Source organism: Triturus cristatus, chromosome 1_2 (genome assembly GCF_964204655.1).
Source record: "Triturus cristatus chromosome 1_2, aTriCri1.1, whole genome shotgun sequence".
NCBI lineage: Eukaryota > Metazoa > Chordata > Amphibia > Caudata > Salamandridae > Triturus > Triturus cristatus.
Window position 1 is genome coordinate 265,053,646 of NC_140580.1, and position 16,967 is coordinate 265,070,612.

The following is a 16,967-nucleotide window of genomic DNA, read 5'->3' on the forward strand; positions in this document are numbered from 1 at the left end:
CGAAGGAACAGCCCCGTATGTCCTGACCAAGTGCAAAAGACCCATTGAGATGAAAAGATAGTCTATCACAGTTCCCGAAGTTGGTCCCTTAAAGGTGGGAATCCTGACCGCCCCTTCTGTGTGGTCGGATTCAAAGACGTTACAATTGGCTAGAAGTTCTTCAAGTGCCTCCCCCTGCCTGGTGTGCTCAAAGTGTGGTATCGCAGCTCCAGGCGGGCCTTCAAACGCCCCCTCATAGCAACCCTCCTCACAGGGGTGAATATTAAAATCGCCCATTAAAATAAGCTCATAGGCTGTGCTTTGGTTAATACTGTGTTCAGAAATAAAAGATCCCAGGGCGGCTATATGTGTATTTAAATTTTCCCTCTCCCTGAGATTATAGAAATTAATCAAAAGAACATTTCTAAAATTGGGTATAACCCATTCTACTATTAGAAAGTTGCGGGAACCAGAATCCAACTGCCTGAAAGAGCCCACAAGGTTTACGGAAAACAGGAAGATAAGCCCACCCTTTGGTCTACCCACTGTACCCATCGTAGCTGGGACCAAGAAACTAGTGTAACCATCTAAGTGAAAACTTAATGAGGTGTCCCATGTTTCTTGTGCCTCTATAATGTCGTGATTTTTTATGAAGTCAATCCAAATGGGATCAGACCTCTTTTGTCTGATGCCAGCGACATTCCAACTAATGATTTTGCAGCCGGCCGGACCGACTCCTATGATGGGATAAACTTCTGGGGGGCTGGCTAAGGCCGTCCGTCAATCGTTAGAGTCTAAATTTGATAAGGGGCTAAAGCGATTATCTAGCAGCAAAGGTGGTTCCTGTACCTCATTTATATGTAATTGGGGGGCTGTGCTGCCTGTACCATCTGAGATTTGGGCCCCCTTTGTCTCATGTCGGGGGTCATTTTGTTGTACTGGCTGGGAGCTGCAAGGTAACAAGGCCTTATGACGGGCAAAGTTGTTGATGGGAGGGCTGATAGTACCCTGGGGGAGTAATGAGGAGGGATAAAAAAAACTGTAGAGAAACTGGACTTATCCCCTCCTGTGCAAGTTTTGATCCATCCCAAAACATTTTGTGTGCCATATTGGGATTATTAAAATTAATTACATTACAATCCCCCTTAATTGTCTTCGGCCGGTGCCCTAACCACCCCACCCTTCTGGCCATGATTATGCTTGTGGCGATATCTTTCCCTCCACTACAATAATTCGCGGACCAGGAACTGACCTTCCTCATCAGTGCTCCAGTTGATTCAGACTCCCCAGCCCGAAGTTGAGGGACTCCTACGAGAATTGCCACCAGGGGCGCTGCCTCTGGGGGTAGGTCGAGTCTGACAGGGCAATCAAGGGCCAAATTAACCAAACCATGGGGTTGTCGAGCAGAAAAACTGTTCGAGCTACTTTGCCCTTTACCATGGGAACACCCCGGTGAATTGGGCCTAACTACGTGGTGAAAAGCACCATCCGTACCTTGGTCAGGGGTATATATACTGGTACTACAGCTTAGCAGAGGTTTAGACTTGTGTGCTTCAACAGTATCCCCTGATGTGCTAACTGCAGTCGCGACCAATGTGTTCTGTGCCCTAAACTCTTTCATAAAGTCATCGATTCGGGCACATTTTTTTTAAGAGTCCAGCAACGCAAGTATTCAGGGTGTCCACAATGTCTTTAGCCAAGTTTGTGAGAATTGGCTCCAGTCGTGAGATGACCAATGACTCTATCACGTCCCACAAAGTATCAGAAGGTGCGGCAATACCGAGCATTAGCGATGCTTGGGCTTTAGTCTTCTTAGGTTTTTTCTTAAATCCCTTTGCTGATCCCCGTATGTTCGTAACAGTGGGTTCCTGGCTGATATTACTCGCTATCGAAAGTACAGGCAGATCACCAATAACAGGGGGCTTAGCCACAGTCACCACTGGCTCCAAGGGGACGCTGGGCCCCTATTCTTATACTTCGCTCCCCTTCGCTCCCCTTATACTTCGCTCCCCTCCTACTTCTGGATCCACTGGTTGGATTACTGGTATTCTCAGCGCTTGGATGCCTCCGGGCAGCAATTCGCGCTATACAAATGTACTTCCAATTCCAATTATTAGTCGGGGATTCATGCGGATTGCAGCTCTGCATTTGCTATTTCCTTCGTCAGAACCCCCACTGCAGACGACAGATACGATATAATGGACTCCGACTTCCTGGGGACTTTGGCGTCTTACAGGATTACCCTGCTTGCGCTTACCCATTTGGCGATGTTGAATGGGTGGCCCAGCCCGGCCTCCCTCGGCCCCTGGCGGCCACAGACGGCTCGCCCTTTGCCCGGGCTTAGCCCGGCCATCGCCCGCGCGCGTCCCGCGAGGCGGGAGCGAGTGCTTGTTGATAACGCCCTCAGTGATCAATGGGCGGGATCGCCTGTCCGGCGCTGCCCCTCAGGCTCCTGGGGCTTGTAGGCAGGGTTGCTGTGTCCGGTATGGCCCCCAGCAAGGATGCGCTGCGTCTCCCGCAGAGCGGGAGACGCGAGGTGCTTTTCAAGAACGCCCGGTGATCAATGGGCGGGATCGCCTGTCCGGCGCTGCCCCTCAGGCTCCTGGGGCTTGTAGGCAGGGTTGCTGTGTCCGGTATGGCCCCCGGCAAGGATGCGCTGCGTCTTCTGCGGAGCGGGAGACGCGAGGTGCTTTTCAAGAACGCCCGGTGATCAATGGGCGGGATTGCCTGTCCGGCGCTGCCCCTCAGGCTCCTGGGGCTTGTAGGCAGGGTTGCTGTGTCCGGTATGGCCCCCGGCAAGGATGCGCTGCGTCTCCCGCGGAGACGCGAGGTGCTTTTCAAGAACGCCCGGTGATCAATGGGCGGGATCGCCTGTCCGGCGCTGCCCCTCAGGCTCCTGGGGCTTGTAGGCAGGGTTGCTGTGTCCGGTATGGCCCCCGGCAAGGATGCGCTGCGTCTCCCGCGGAGACGCGAGGTGCTTTTCAAGAACGCCCGGTGATCAATGGGCGGGATCGCCTGTCCGGCGCTGCCCCTCCGGCTCCTGGGGCTTGTAGGCAGGGTTGCTGTGTCCGGTATGGCCCCCGGCAAGGATGCGCAAGAGCTCTCGTTTATGAGTTACACCTTCCTGTCCGGACTTGTTAGCTGTCTGTTTTAGTGCATTCTGGGGCTATGAATAATTAGCCAATAGCGTACGTGATCATCAAAAACAAGACACATAGACACATGACCGGATGAATCATGAACATATCATAGTCGTATTCCGAATTTGATGGTCATGACAGGGAAACATCCTTTACCCGCATGCGTTACTCCGCAGTGCCATTGTCCTGCAGTTTTTACCCCGCAAAATATATTATAACACAGGTCTGTACACCGCAAACTATTCCAACGCATTCACCATTACAACGTAACGGAGTTTGAATACTAAATTGTAGTGTAATAGGGTATGCGTTGTAATAGTTTGCTGTGTACAGCCCTGCGTTGTATAACATTTTGCGGGGTAAAATCTGCAGGGAAATGGCACTGCTGAGTAACAAATGCGGGGTAAAGTGTCCTATTCGTCATGACAACATGATTAGTTATGTGCTTGGACAAGGCAGGCACAGAGTGCGGTGACAACAATTCGTAGATATCTGTTTGCAATTTGGCCTTGCAAATTAACAGCAATCAAGGACAATAGGGGAAGTACAGCAAGTATATAGTATGACAGGCCCATAGCAGATACTGCCATTCCAACGAACCACAGACAGTATGCTGCACAGTCTGTGATCAATTCTGGTGACTATTCTCAACAGGGTAGTCATGTGATACGTTTGAGCAAATGTCAAAACAATGTATGAGTGAGCCCTTGGAGGTGTCACCACAGGTACACAACCAGATTAGATCATGTACATAGGTTATTGTCAATTTGTGGGACAAAGCTTCAAAATTTAGCAGGCATGCAAGGAGAGTGGGCATATGTTGCATTCAGCTGTGTATACAAGTATTAACCATATATGAACATTTATGTTCCATGAACCAATGGGACAGTAAAGATGCTGCATGTGAACCACACAGCAGATAGGAACAGAATACGTATCAGGGTATTCAATTATGGGCATGATGATGCCTTGAGGAACTTCAAGTGTTTCCGTCACACGGAGCTGGAATAAGGATATCAATTTGTCTGTGAAGAGTCAATTTACCAATATTATTTTTCAAGCCCGACGAAGTTCCCACAGTTTTTTAACTAAACGCATTGGCTGAGCTGTTTGTTTTTATAAAGTATTGTATTCACTGGAAGAAGTAAGAATAAAGGTTTTGAAAAAACTAGACTGATTTGACTTCATCACCTAGTGCACCTTCCTTTGCTTTAACAATTATGGTATTGCTAAGGGAAACACCCTCGGCCAAAGGTGCTCTGTTATCTGGTCTGAGCACGTCAGTCAATGTTACACAAGGATCACCACCATGCCCCTGATGCATCAGTGAACTGATCTGTATTTCATGTGTGACACATCCAGATGTCCAAATAGTAACATGTGAAATGGCAGAAGCGTTGAGCATGTCAGCGTAAAACAGCATGTTTCCAACATTTTTCGCACATAGTATGAAAAACAGTCCCTACACGGAATTGTGGGCTACCATGTGTGAATGGCACTGTCTCATGATGATTGCTCTAAGCAGTGTACCAATGTCCAACACTCATCAAGTAAATAGGGTCTGCAAGGATGCCTGTTTTGAGATTGTCGTACCCGGAGTTCAAAATGCAGGCTTCCACACTGACTCTGCATTAGTCTGTCCAAGACTATGTTGCAGGTACAAGCTTTCCTACTGGCTACAGAAGCTTTCTCATTTGACTCAGCATTTAATCGATTGGCCGTATTCAGCATCAAATACACAAGTATTTGATGTGACCGATTCATGTACCGACAATGTATTCCACATCATGAGACTGTTCCTGCGAAACGTGTTGATGTTCCATCAGGTCATTCATCCTTTTGAGACAAGTACTCATGGGGGGGGGGCATGTACAAGAAATTGGCTGAGAGATGTGTTGTCCTTCCTGGCTTAATGCCTCTCTCTGCCAAATCTTAAATGCAAGCCTGTACCACATTGACAAGAATGTCGTGCAGACTTGTGTTTAACCCTGCGATGGGGCTAACTTTAGCAAGTTAGCGCCAATGCAGGCATCATTGCCTCATGGTGCTAAGGGGGCTGCGTGCAGGGGAGTATTGTTCATGTTTGGGAAGGTGTACCAAAATGCACATACACAATCCTGTAATGCCATTATGTCACTTTCATGTGTGCTGCTTCATGCAGCACACATGAAGGTGACAAAATGGCATATTCATTAAGGAAAATGCTACTTACCAGTATACTCTGTTCTTGGCATGTAGAGCTGCAGATCCTCACACTTGCATTAGATCACCATCTGGTGTTGGGCTTGGATGCTTGAACGTTTTTGTTGTCTTGGAAGAAGTCTTTGTAGTCACAAGATAGGTGACTCCTCCCTTGGGCGACTGTGCGCATGGGCATCAACTCCATTGTTAGATTGTTTTTCGCCATGATGGGAAATGATGGAAATAGTAGAAATGTACTTACCACCATGCATCCCGACAATCAGTCCAAGATGATCCAATAGGTCTCCCTCACAGCCAACAAAGTGCTGCCACCGGTGCTTCCACTGCTGGACAGTCCTGTCCACACCCAACATGTCCAGCATCTTTTCATGGATGTGCTCCCATCTCAACAAACAAGACAGTTCAAAGAAGAGGGTCCAAGGGAATACATTTTAGAGACCACTATGGATTATATCCCCAAATAACTATTGCCAAACATAGAAATCCTAGGGTCTACACACGTGCCAACAGTGACCGTGAACAGATAACACTACCTCCAAATTGTTACATGAACCAATGGGGTAGACATCAACCTGCTGGGTGATAGTGAATACTTAGAATTACATCTAAGGGCAGATCTCTTTTCAGGACGTAATCTCTCACTCACCAAAGGTGACATGCTTCATCATAGGGATTCTCCTCCCAAAGGAAAACCCTAGTTCCTTTGAGGGCTACAACCCCCTCACTGAGAGGGAGGAGCTCAGGGATGTTTTGTTTTAGGGTATAGAGGATCTACTAAATCCACATGTGATGAGTAAGGATGTATGAGTGAGGACGCAGAGCAAAAAAAGAAATTGTGAAAATGTGAAGTGTAAAGGTTAAAACTGGCTAGGAGGCATCAAAACCATACTTTAATAAAGATATGCCTACTGTCAGAGTTTAAAAAGCAGTGCACCAGCGGTATGGATTCAAACCGCTATGGTGTGGTGTTTGATGGTCAACATGTTTCAGCCCTAAATTCCCAAATTGGATCAGGCTTTCGTCAGGACCTTGCGGAAAAAAGCTGCTGCTTATAATAAAGTGGAGAAAACAAAAAGGATATATGACCAAAGCAATGTCCTTGGTCCGTCACTATCAAAATGTGCTGATACCTATAACGAAGAGAAACATAGCAAATATCAGGTATATACAAAATTGTATCAGCAATGTGATCATACAAAGAAAGGGATCCACACAAAAAGTAATTTGAAAAATCAACACCTTACCCGCCAAAGCTGGGTACAGGACCTCACCTCTACCTGGCAACCGTTCAGGAAGGGAGCACCGCTCTACAAAAAAGTTGCAATTGTAGAGTATGAGTCTAAATAGATAAGAACTCAATATCACCTATTCGTCTAATAGTTAAAGTAACTTCTTTCATAGACCCTAGGAGAACCAACTCGGTATGTAAAGCTTTTAATTTGAAAAAAAGGAACATGCTACTTACCAGTATGCATCTGTTCTTGGCATGTAGAGCTGCAGATCTATACACTTTTGCATCGATCGCCATCTGGTGTTGGGCCCGGATGTTTGCAGTTTGTTTTTCTTCTTGGACAGTCTTTGGAAGTCACGAGTTCGGTGACTCCTCCTTCGGTCCGTACTGCGCATGGGCTTCGGCTCCATCCTCAGATTGTTTTTCGCCAGCAGGGAAAAGATGGAGCGTAGTGATAATAGTAAGACTGGAACGGATACAGGTAGCCGGGGAGGCGAGTGGGCGTGTATAGATCTGCAGCTCTACATGCCAAGAACAGATGCATACTGGTAAGTAGCATATTCCGTTCGAGGCATATGAGCTGCAGATTATACACTTTTGCATAGATTATATAGCAGTACCCAGCCCTAGCGGCGACCACCGATTTCCGTTGCAGTGGTTTGAAATAGTGTCTTTAGTACAGCCTGGCCCACACTAGCTTGTTGTTTGGAGTGCACGTCTACACAGTAATGTTTTGTGAAGGTGTGCGGTGTTGACCATGTGGCTGCTTTGCAGATGTCATCTAAGGGTATGTTCCCTAGAAAAGCCATAGAAGCCCCTATCTTTCTTGTAGAGTGGGCTTTAGGTGGAACAGATAATGTTCTTTTTGCTTTGTGATAGCAAATTTGTATGCACTTTACAATCCACCTAGCTATCCCTGATTTAGAGATGGGGTTGCCTTTATGCGGTGGAGAGAAGGAGACAAACAATTGTTTAGTCTTTCTAAAAGGTTGCGTTCTTTGTATGTAGTACAGTAAAGCCCTTTTAACAAAGTGTATGTAGAGCCCTTTCCGCAACAGATTGAGGTTGCGAGAAAAAAAAACGGTAATTCCACCGATTAAGATGGAAGGGGGAAATGACCTTGGGCAGAAATTTTGGATTTGTGCGAAGTATCACCTTGCTGTGATGTATCTGTAAAAAGGGTTCTTGTATAGTGAACGCTTGTATCTCACTAACCCTTCTAAGGGAAGTGATAGCTACGAGGAAAGCGGTTTTCCAAGTGAGGAACTGTAGCTCACATTTATGCATTGGTTCGAAAGGCGGACCCATTAGCCTTGAAAGAACTACGTTTAGGTTCCATACAGGGGAAGGTGGTGCCCTGGGTAGAATTACTCGTTTAAGGCCTTCCATAAAGGCTTTAATAACAGGCACTCTGAACAGTGATAAATGCTGTCTGTTTTGTAGGTAAGCAGCAATTGCTGCTAGGTGTAGACATATGGATGAATATGCCAGGTTACACCTTTGAAGATGGAGCAGATAGCATATGATGTGCTGTATGGATGCATCTAAAGGGTCGATTGCATTGTTACGGCAGTAAACAACAAATCTCTTCCACTTTGCGGCATAGCATGCTCGAGTGGTAGGACGTCTGGCTTCCTTGATAATGTTCATGCAATCAGGGGGAAGGTTAAGGTATCCAAATTCTAAGATTTCAGAAGCCAGATGGCAAGGTCGAGCTGAGCTGGGTCCGGGTGCCTGATTTCTCCATGGTTCTGGGTTAGGAGGCATGGGGACAGGTGCAGTTTTTGATGTGGTACCACCGATAGCTGTAGTAGTGTGGTGTACCACGGCTGCCTGGCCCATGTTGGGGCTACCAGAATGAGTGTGAGGGAGTGCTGTTGTAGCTTCCTTACCACTAATGGAATTAGCGGGAGAGGTGGAAAGGTGTATGCAAATTTGCCTGACCAGTTCATCCATATCGCATTGCCTTTGGACAATGGGTGTGGGTATCTGGCGGCGAAGCTTGGGCATTTTTTGTTTTCGTGGGTGGCGAAGAGGTCTATCTGAGGATGCCCCCACTTGTGGAAGAATGGGCGAAGAACTTGTGGATGCAGTTCCCATTCGTGCATTTGCTGCGTTTGTCTGCTGAGCAGATCTGCTATGGTGTTTTGTATGCCTGGGACGTGTTGTGCCAGGAGAAAGATTTTTTGTGGAATTGCCCATCTCCATATGCTCTGTGCTAAGCGGGAGAGCTGGGGAGAGTGTGTCCCCCCCTGTTTTTGAATATAATACATTGCAGTCATATTGTCTGTGCGAATGAGGACTGCTTTGGCTGAAATTTGTTTCTGAAAGGATTTCAGGGTTAGAAAGATCGCCAATAGCTCCAGATGGTTGATGTGGAGTAATTTTTGCTGTGGCGTCCATAGACCTTGCACTGTGAGGTGTAGAAGGTGCGCTCCCCAGCCGGAGAGCGATGCGTCCATTGTTAGAATCACCTGAGGAACCGGGTCCAGGAACGGTCGCCCTTTGGAAAGGTTTGTGGTGTTACACCACTGCAGAGTGATGGGTGCGGCCGTCCACCAACACCAGATCCGTCAGCTGTCCCTGGGCCTGGTTCCACTGTCGTGCTAGGCACTCTTGGAGTGGACGCATGTGGAGTCTTGCATGGGGCACTATGAAGATGCAAGATGCCATCATCCCTATTAGCTTCATAAACACTCTTGCTGGGAGAGATTGCTGAAGAATGAATGTTTGGCGCAAGGCTTGTATGCTTGCGATTCTGGCTGAATTGGAATAGGCTATAGCTTTGGAGGTGTCTATAGTGGCACCGAGATATTGCTTTGTGTGAGATGGTATGAGGTGGGACTTTTGATGATTCACCGTGAAGCCTAGCTGGTGGAGCAGTTGGATGGTGCTGTTTGTATGTTGCACACACTGGTTGTAGGACGCGGCTTTTATCAGCCAGTCGTCCAAGTAAGAGAAGACATGAATATGTTGTCTTCTGAGGAGTGCTGCTACTACCGCTAGGCATTTGGTAAACACCTGTGGTGCGGTTGTGACCCCGAAGGGGAGAACCCTGAATTGGTAATGCTGACCGTCCACCACAAACCTGAGGTACTTCCTGTGAGAAGGGTGTATTGGAATATGAAAGTATGCGTCTTTCAGGTCCAGTGTAGTGAGAAAGTCTCCCTGGCAGAGGAGTGGGAGAACTTGTTGGAGGGTTACCATGTGGAAATGGTCCGAATGTATGTATGCATTTAGAGGCCGGAGGTCTAGAATGGGCCGTAGGGTCTCGTCTCTCTTTGGTATTAGAAAATACAGAGAGTAGACCCCTAAATTTTGCTGATTGACAGGGACCTGCTCTATAGCTTGTTTTTGCAGGAGGGAGATCACTTCCTGTTTGAGCAGTGTGGTGTGTTCTTGTGACATTGTACGGTGCCTGGGTGGAATATTGGGTGGGGTAGATGTTAGTTCGAGACAGTAGCCTGACTGAACAATTTGTGTCACCCATTTGTCTGATGTTATGGTCTCACAGGTGGGAAGAAAATGCCGTAGTCTGCCCCCGACTGGAGTGGAGTGGTCTGGGGGGAGCAGGGGAAAGTCATTGGGCGGGCGGTGTGGCAGAACGGGTGTTGTTGGTTTTGCCCCTGCCCTTATTATTGTTTCCTCTATATCCACCTCTTTGATAGCCCTTCGAGAAGGTAGTCTGAGGAGGGGACTTGTAGGAAGTAGAGGCGCTATCGGCAGAGTAACCTCTGCCTGTGCCACGAAAGGAGGAACGACGAAATGAACGTCTAGGGGTATGGGATTGTAATGCCCCCATAGACTTTGCTGTATCCGTGTCCTTTTTCATTTTCTCCAATGCTTCGTCAACCTTTGGACCAAATAGGTGTTGTTGGTCAAAGGGGTGATTTAATATAGATGCCTGGACTTCTGGCTTAAACCCTGAGATTCCGTGCCAGGCATGACGACGAAGCAAAACACTGGTGTTTATAGCTCTAGTAGCTGTGTCTGCTGCGTCGAGGGCACATTTAATTGAGGTGTTGGTAATGAGCTTTCCCTCCTGTATTAGCTCATGAGCCCTGTGTTTATGTTTGTCTGGGAGGTGTTGCATGTTAGCCTCCAGCTCATCGTAATGTGCTCTATCATAACGTGCAAGCTGTGCTTGTGTGTTGGCGATGCGCCACATGTTTGCGGCTTGCGAGGCAGTGCGTTTACCAGACGCATCTAAGAGCTTTGACTCCTTACCTGGTGGTGGAGCCTCCCCTGAGGATTGAGAGTTAGACCGCTTCCTAGCTGTGGATACCACTAATGAGTCTAAGGGAGCAGGTCCTTTAATATATGCAGGATCTGTGGGGGCTGCTTTAAATTTCTTCTCTATCCTGGGGTTTAATACCCTAGCTCTGACTGGGTCCTTGAACACCTCTGCAGCATGTTTGGTTACTCCTTTTAGCATGGGCAATATTGCTGTAGCCTTATCTTGTATGTCAAAAGTGTCCAGTAGGAAATCGTCCTCAACTGGCTCGCTGTGTAATTCTACCCCATGGTAGTGTGCCACCCGCAGTATTAAGTGGTGGAACCCCAGGGAGTCCTCTGGAGGAGATGGCCTGGATGGATAAATGTCATCCTGAGGCATATCTGGTACATCGGGGTTGTGGTAACCCTCCCATGGGTCTGGTGTCCCTGGAGGTGTGGGGTCTATTGGGGCGTCTGCCAGATCATAATCTGGATCTCCATAATCAGGGTCTGGAGATGGGGTTGGAGAGCGGTGAGGCAAAGGTGGCGGAGATATGGGAGGTGGAGGAGGTGGTGGGGAGGGTACTCTGAAGGGAGATGTGGCAGAGTCCTTCCGTTTTGTCGGTGGAGGAGGATCTGGCTTGTTTAAATGTCTTTTTTTGGAAGACAAAGTTAAATCCCCAGTCTTTGGATCCTTTGTTAAAGTTTTTTGATAAGGATCTGGCGTAAATAGTTCTCCTGGCACCCAATCCTCTGTCAGTGCCGATGTTTTCGGAGCCGAGGGCTTCGATGGTTTCTCCATGCCATGCTTTTTCGGGGCCTCCGATTTCTTCGGTGCCGAGGCAGGCTTTGGCGCCGGAGCGTCGGTGCCGAGGGGTTTATGTTTATGTTTCGTCGGCACCGAGAGTGCAGGTTTCGAGCCCGATGGCTTCGGAGCCGAACTGGGTGTAGTTTTGTTCGGTGCCGAACTGTGTTTTTCGGCACCAGGAGTAGGCTGGCTCGAGCCCGAGCCGCCGGGAGACTTATGATGCTTCGACACCGGGCCCGAAGGTGGGGTGATAGAAGCTGTATGTTTGGTTTTCCCTAGGCCCGGAGGCGAAGGTGTAACCGGAGTCTCTTTCGGTATGGGTACGGGAGTGGGAGGGGGTAGAGTACTCACGACCCTCTGCGCCGGTGTGATCTCCTCCAGGTCGGAGTCGTCGGCCTCGGAAGCGCTGACGAGTTCTTCCTCCTGCTCGGTGTGCTGCTGCCCCGAAGCTCCGGTGTCGTCTCCGAAGATGTCAGGTGGAGCCGAAGTCGATGAGTGCGCCATGGTGCGTCGAGCTCTTCGATCCCGGATGGTCTTTTTCGATCGAAAAGACTTGCAGGCGGGGCAGTCTCGGGCCTCGTGTTCGGGAGAGAGGCAGAGGTTACACACCTGATGCAGGTCGGTGTGGGGAAATTTAGACCCACATTTTGGGCACTTTTTGAAGGGAGTCCTTTCCATCGGCCGAGACCGGAGTCGAGGGAGGCCCGAAAGCCGGTGCCGATGTCTGGAAGCGAGAAGTGCCGCCGAGAGAGATGAAGAAGATGATTTTGTCTTCAGAATCTCGATGGACGAGGATTTTCCGTCGAAGGTCGAACTGGAAAAGTTCGAAGCCGGAGCACGAAGTATCACATCAGAGCCTGATGGCAGAAAAAAACAATCTGAGGATGGAGCCGAAGCCCATGCGCAGTACGGACCGAAGGAGGAGTCACCGAACTCGTGACTTCCAAAGACTGTCCAAGAAGAAAAACAAACTGCAAACATCTGGGCACAACACCAGATGGCGATCTATGCAAAAGTGTATAATCTGCAGCTCATATGCCTCGAACCAAAGGGTTTCTATAAGAAAGACTGCATAATGGACATACATATCAATGCTCAGTATCCATCCCAATTGGTATAACAAAGAAAGTTATGTATCAAAGGACTAGTACAAGTGCAACCAGTCTCCCCCAAACAAGGAAAAGTTGCAAAGCCAGCGAACGCCACACGTACTGTCATTTACATACTGTAAGGTTTGCTGTCGCCACCTAATATCTATGCATTATTCCCACTAAAGTATGGGAAACCAAAGGCTGAAATAACCAGACACTGTCTAGAGCGAGAGTGTGCGTTGCACTCATAAGGATTGAAAATATACGTGATGCTAGTGACTAAAAATGAATGTAAACAATCAGCCACTGTCTGCGAAGGCAGCCCACAACACGATCTCTAGGACACAGACAAAAGGATAAATAGTAATGAAACAACCCATCCCAACACTCACCTATCCGTCGGTACTACTGGTCCGAGAGAGCCTGCTGCCGGAGGTGAGTGCTGGGTGGGAAGCGTGATCTTATATACCCATCAGCACCCTCCGCTAATCGGCAACCGGTGAGGCTCGGGACACATTCAACGCATGCTCTATTGTAGCCATAGCAATGTGCCTGTGCGAGAGAGAGATACTGCGTTTAACGCATGCGCCTCGCATACACCCACATGCTCCGTTATAACAATGGTACTGCGCATGTGCGAACAAAGTATACTACGTTAACTATATGCGCATCGCACTCAAGCCCATCTTTGTAACATTAACAATGTGCCTGTGCGAAAGGAATATTTTGAGTGTCAGCGCATGGGCCTCGCATGAAAGTCACCAACTCTCGACTGGGCTAAAGTGAGTACCATGACCAACCATTCGTAGACAAGCTGTTCAGCAAAAGAGAAAGTATATATACATAAGCCAGTGTAGGAAACACATGAGGTGCTTCATACTATGTATTTACTACGCTTAAGATGGTAACACTATTGTGAAAGGCACAATGACTGTCTGGGTTATTAATGGATACTATTTCATAGGGAAACCCAGGGAATATCATCATTAAGACCAGACTGATGACTGTTTAGTTAATAAACCCAACGCTGTTCTTTTCTGAATAAAAAAAGTAGAAACATCTGTAATGTGTGTAGGGATGAAAGGATGTTCCAGCACTGTCCATTTAAGATCATGAGGAGAATGTCGTGCTGTGACAAAATGTTGAGTTAGTTTGGTGGAAGTCTTCCTACATCGAACAGTACTCTTGTGTTCTAAAATGCGTGCCTTGACTCATCTTGTCGTCATCCCAACATACCGAAGTGAACAGGGGCAGGTAATGAGATAGATTAAATTGCTACTGTTACAGTTGGTATGGTTGGTCAAAATCCAAGGTCTCGATGTACCGATGTCAATTTCAGTGGTGTGTTCAGTATGTGCACATGCAGCACAACTACTACAAGGAAAGTGACCTCGTACAGCCGGTAAACTCCACAATGTATCTTGTTGGATTGTGGTGGTTTCACGTGGACGGGTATGTATTAGTCTGTCTCTGATGTTGGTACTACGTTTAAAAGCAAAAAGAGGACGTGGTAGTGATGTTGTCCCAATGTTCAATATCTTCCAGTTAGACAAAATGCTTTTTATAATCTGATTAGAGGAGCTACAGAAAGTGTTGAAGCAAGTCAATCTATTCGTAACCTCTTTAGCGCTTTTAGGTTCAAGCAAGGCAGCCCTGTTATTATTCGCTGCACGTTTTAAAGATTGTTTAACCAATTTCTTTGGATAGTGTCTTGTTACAAGCTGATTCATTAACTCTTTCGCGAAAGAGGTCACTTTCCTTGTGGTAGTTGTGCTGCATGTGCACACACTGAACACACCACTGAAATTGACATTGGTACATCGAGTTGCCGATTAGCGGAGGGTGCTGATGGGTATATAAGATCACGCTTCCCACCCAGCACTCACCTCCGGCAGCAGGCTCTCTCGGACCAGTAGTACCGACGGATAGTTGAGTGTTGGGATGGGTTGTTTCGTTACTATTTCTCTTTTTGTCTGTGTCCTAGAGATCGTGTTGTGGGCTGCCTTCGCAGACAGTGGCTGATTGTTTACATTCATTTTTAGTCACTAGCATCACGTATATTTTCAATCCTTATGAGTGCAACACACACTCTCTCTCTAGACAGTGTCTGGTTATTTCAGCCTTTGGTTTCCCATACTTTAGTGGGAATAATGCATAGATATTAGGTGGCCACAGCGAACCTTACAGTATGTAAATGACAGTTTGTGTGGCGTTCGCTGGCTTTGCACCTTCTCCTTGTTTAGGGGAGAATGGTTGCACTTGTACTAGTCCTTTGATACATAACTTTCTTTGTTATACCAATTGGGATGGATACATTGATATGTATGTCCATTATGCAGTCTCTCTTATAGAAACCCTTTGTTTTTTCAAATTAAAAGCTTTACATACCGAGTTGGTTCTCCTAGGGTCTATGAAAGAAGTTACTTTAACTAGTAGACAAATAGGTGATATTGAGTTCTTATCTATTTAGACTCCTACTCTACAATTGCAACTTTTTTGTAGAGCGGTGCTCCCTTCCTGAGCGGTTGCCAGGTAGAGGTGAGGTCCTGTACCCAGCTTTGGCGGGTAAGGTGTTGATTTTTCAAATTACATTTTGTGTGGATCCCTTTCTTTGTATGATCACATTGTTGATACAATTATGTATATACCTGATATTTGCTATGTTTCTCTTCGTTATAGGTATCAGCACATTTTGATAGTGACGGACCAATGTCATTGCATTTGGTCATATATCCTTTTTTTTACTCCACTTTATTATAAGCAGCAGCTTTTCTCCGCAAGGTCCTGACGAAAGCCTGATCCAATTTGGGTCTTTAGGGCTGAAACATGTTGACCATCAAACACCACACCATAGCGGTTTAAATCTATACCGCTGGTGCACTGCTTTTTTAACTCTGACAGTAGGCATATCTTTATTAAAGTATGGTTTTGATGCCTCCTAGCCAGTTTTAACCTTTACACTTCTTCACATTTTCACAATTTCTTTTTTTGCGCTGCGTCCTCACTCATACATCCTTGCTCATCACATGTGGATTTAGTAGATCCAATATACCCATCACCCAACAGGTTGATGTCTACCCCATTGGTTCATGTGCTCCCATCTCACCTTCCGTACCTTTACATTGTACCCCATGAGTATGCGTCCCCCAGCCTCAACCATGCTGGGCAGGTACAATTTTACCAGCCAGAGGAAGGCCCCCACGGCCCCCTCTGACATACTGCCCTCCCTACCCTGCCCTAACATACCCCAATACAATACTTCCCCCAGGCAAACCAAACAAAATAACCACAATCAAACCCTAATAACTACTTAACTATACGAAGATACCCCAGAGACGTACACCGACAAAACAATCAGACAATTGAAATTCATACATAGGGAAAGTGATACAGGACTTGACTAGGACAGTATGGACAGTACACAACACACAAAACTCTCTTAACCCCTTCAGTGCCCATGACGAGCTGGACTCGTCATGGGCCGCGGTGGCGCTGTGCCCATGACGAGTCCAGCTCGTCATAGACCCCGCCCGCTAATGCAACGGCCGGCACTGGGCGGGGAAAGGGGCGGGCACTGAAGGGGTTAAACACACCAAGAACGGCAGACACCTTCGAAAACCTCCACAAATCTCAAAACACAGTAACAGTGTGGCTGAAAGTGAAAGTGTACTGTATACCTCCATGTGCCTGGAAGTAGACTGACATCATTTCCTGTCATTTTGAGGCCCGTTTTTTAATTTTGCGACAATTATTTACGCGCCAAGGGCTGTGCGGGAATATTTTATGCATATACGTGTATTGTGCGTGTATTTTTTGTCCTGAAATGGAATAAATTGCTGCACTGGGGTAATAGCGTTTTTTTTAATAGCGAATTTACACATGAACAATATAAGTTCCATTTTATGCACTTAGTTTGAAATAACAGTACATTATGTATTAGTGATGTGATCTGTGTGTTGTACGTTTGTGTAGTGTATCTGTTCTGTACATGTGTTAGTCATCCAGAGCCATTATGAGGCACTATTTAATCACATTGGTGTCAGTTCCGACTGGACATCTGTGAACGTAGATCCCTTGCCAGGGTGTCACACGTTACGGTTGGCATTGGTGGTATGTGCCACCACATGTGAGCCTCTTGACATCACACATTGCTGTGATGTTTGTGCAAGTCTAATGGTCTTGCTACACATATGTACTGGATCAACAGGCAGTCACTACTGGTCTATGAAATTAGCTGATCCGCATGCAATGCACAGATATGGCTGCACATTCATATTGGAGTGTATGAATATCTGTAGACA

General features: G+C 47.0%; 1 protein-coding gene and 1 long non-coding RNA gene across 4 annotated transcripts in view; both read right to left on the reverse strand.

Moving 5' to 3' along the window:
- Positions 1-16,967, reverse strand: part of HK1 (hexokinase 1) — a 1,728,681-nt gene that overhangs the window by 1,429,064 nt on the left and 282,650 nt on the right. The window lies entirely within an intron of this gene.
- Positions 6,320-13,099, reverse strand: LOC146867140 (uncharacterized). The gene is made up of 3 exons (XR_014961083.1): positions 13,059-13,099; positions 6,566-6,628; positions 6,320-6,451 (listed from the first exon to the last, which is right to left on the reverse strand). It is a non-coding gene; the product is annotated as an uncharacterized LOC146867140 (long non-coding RNA).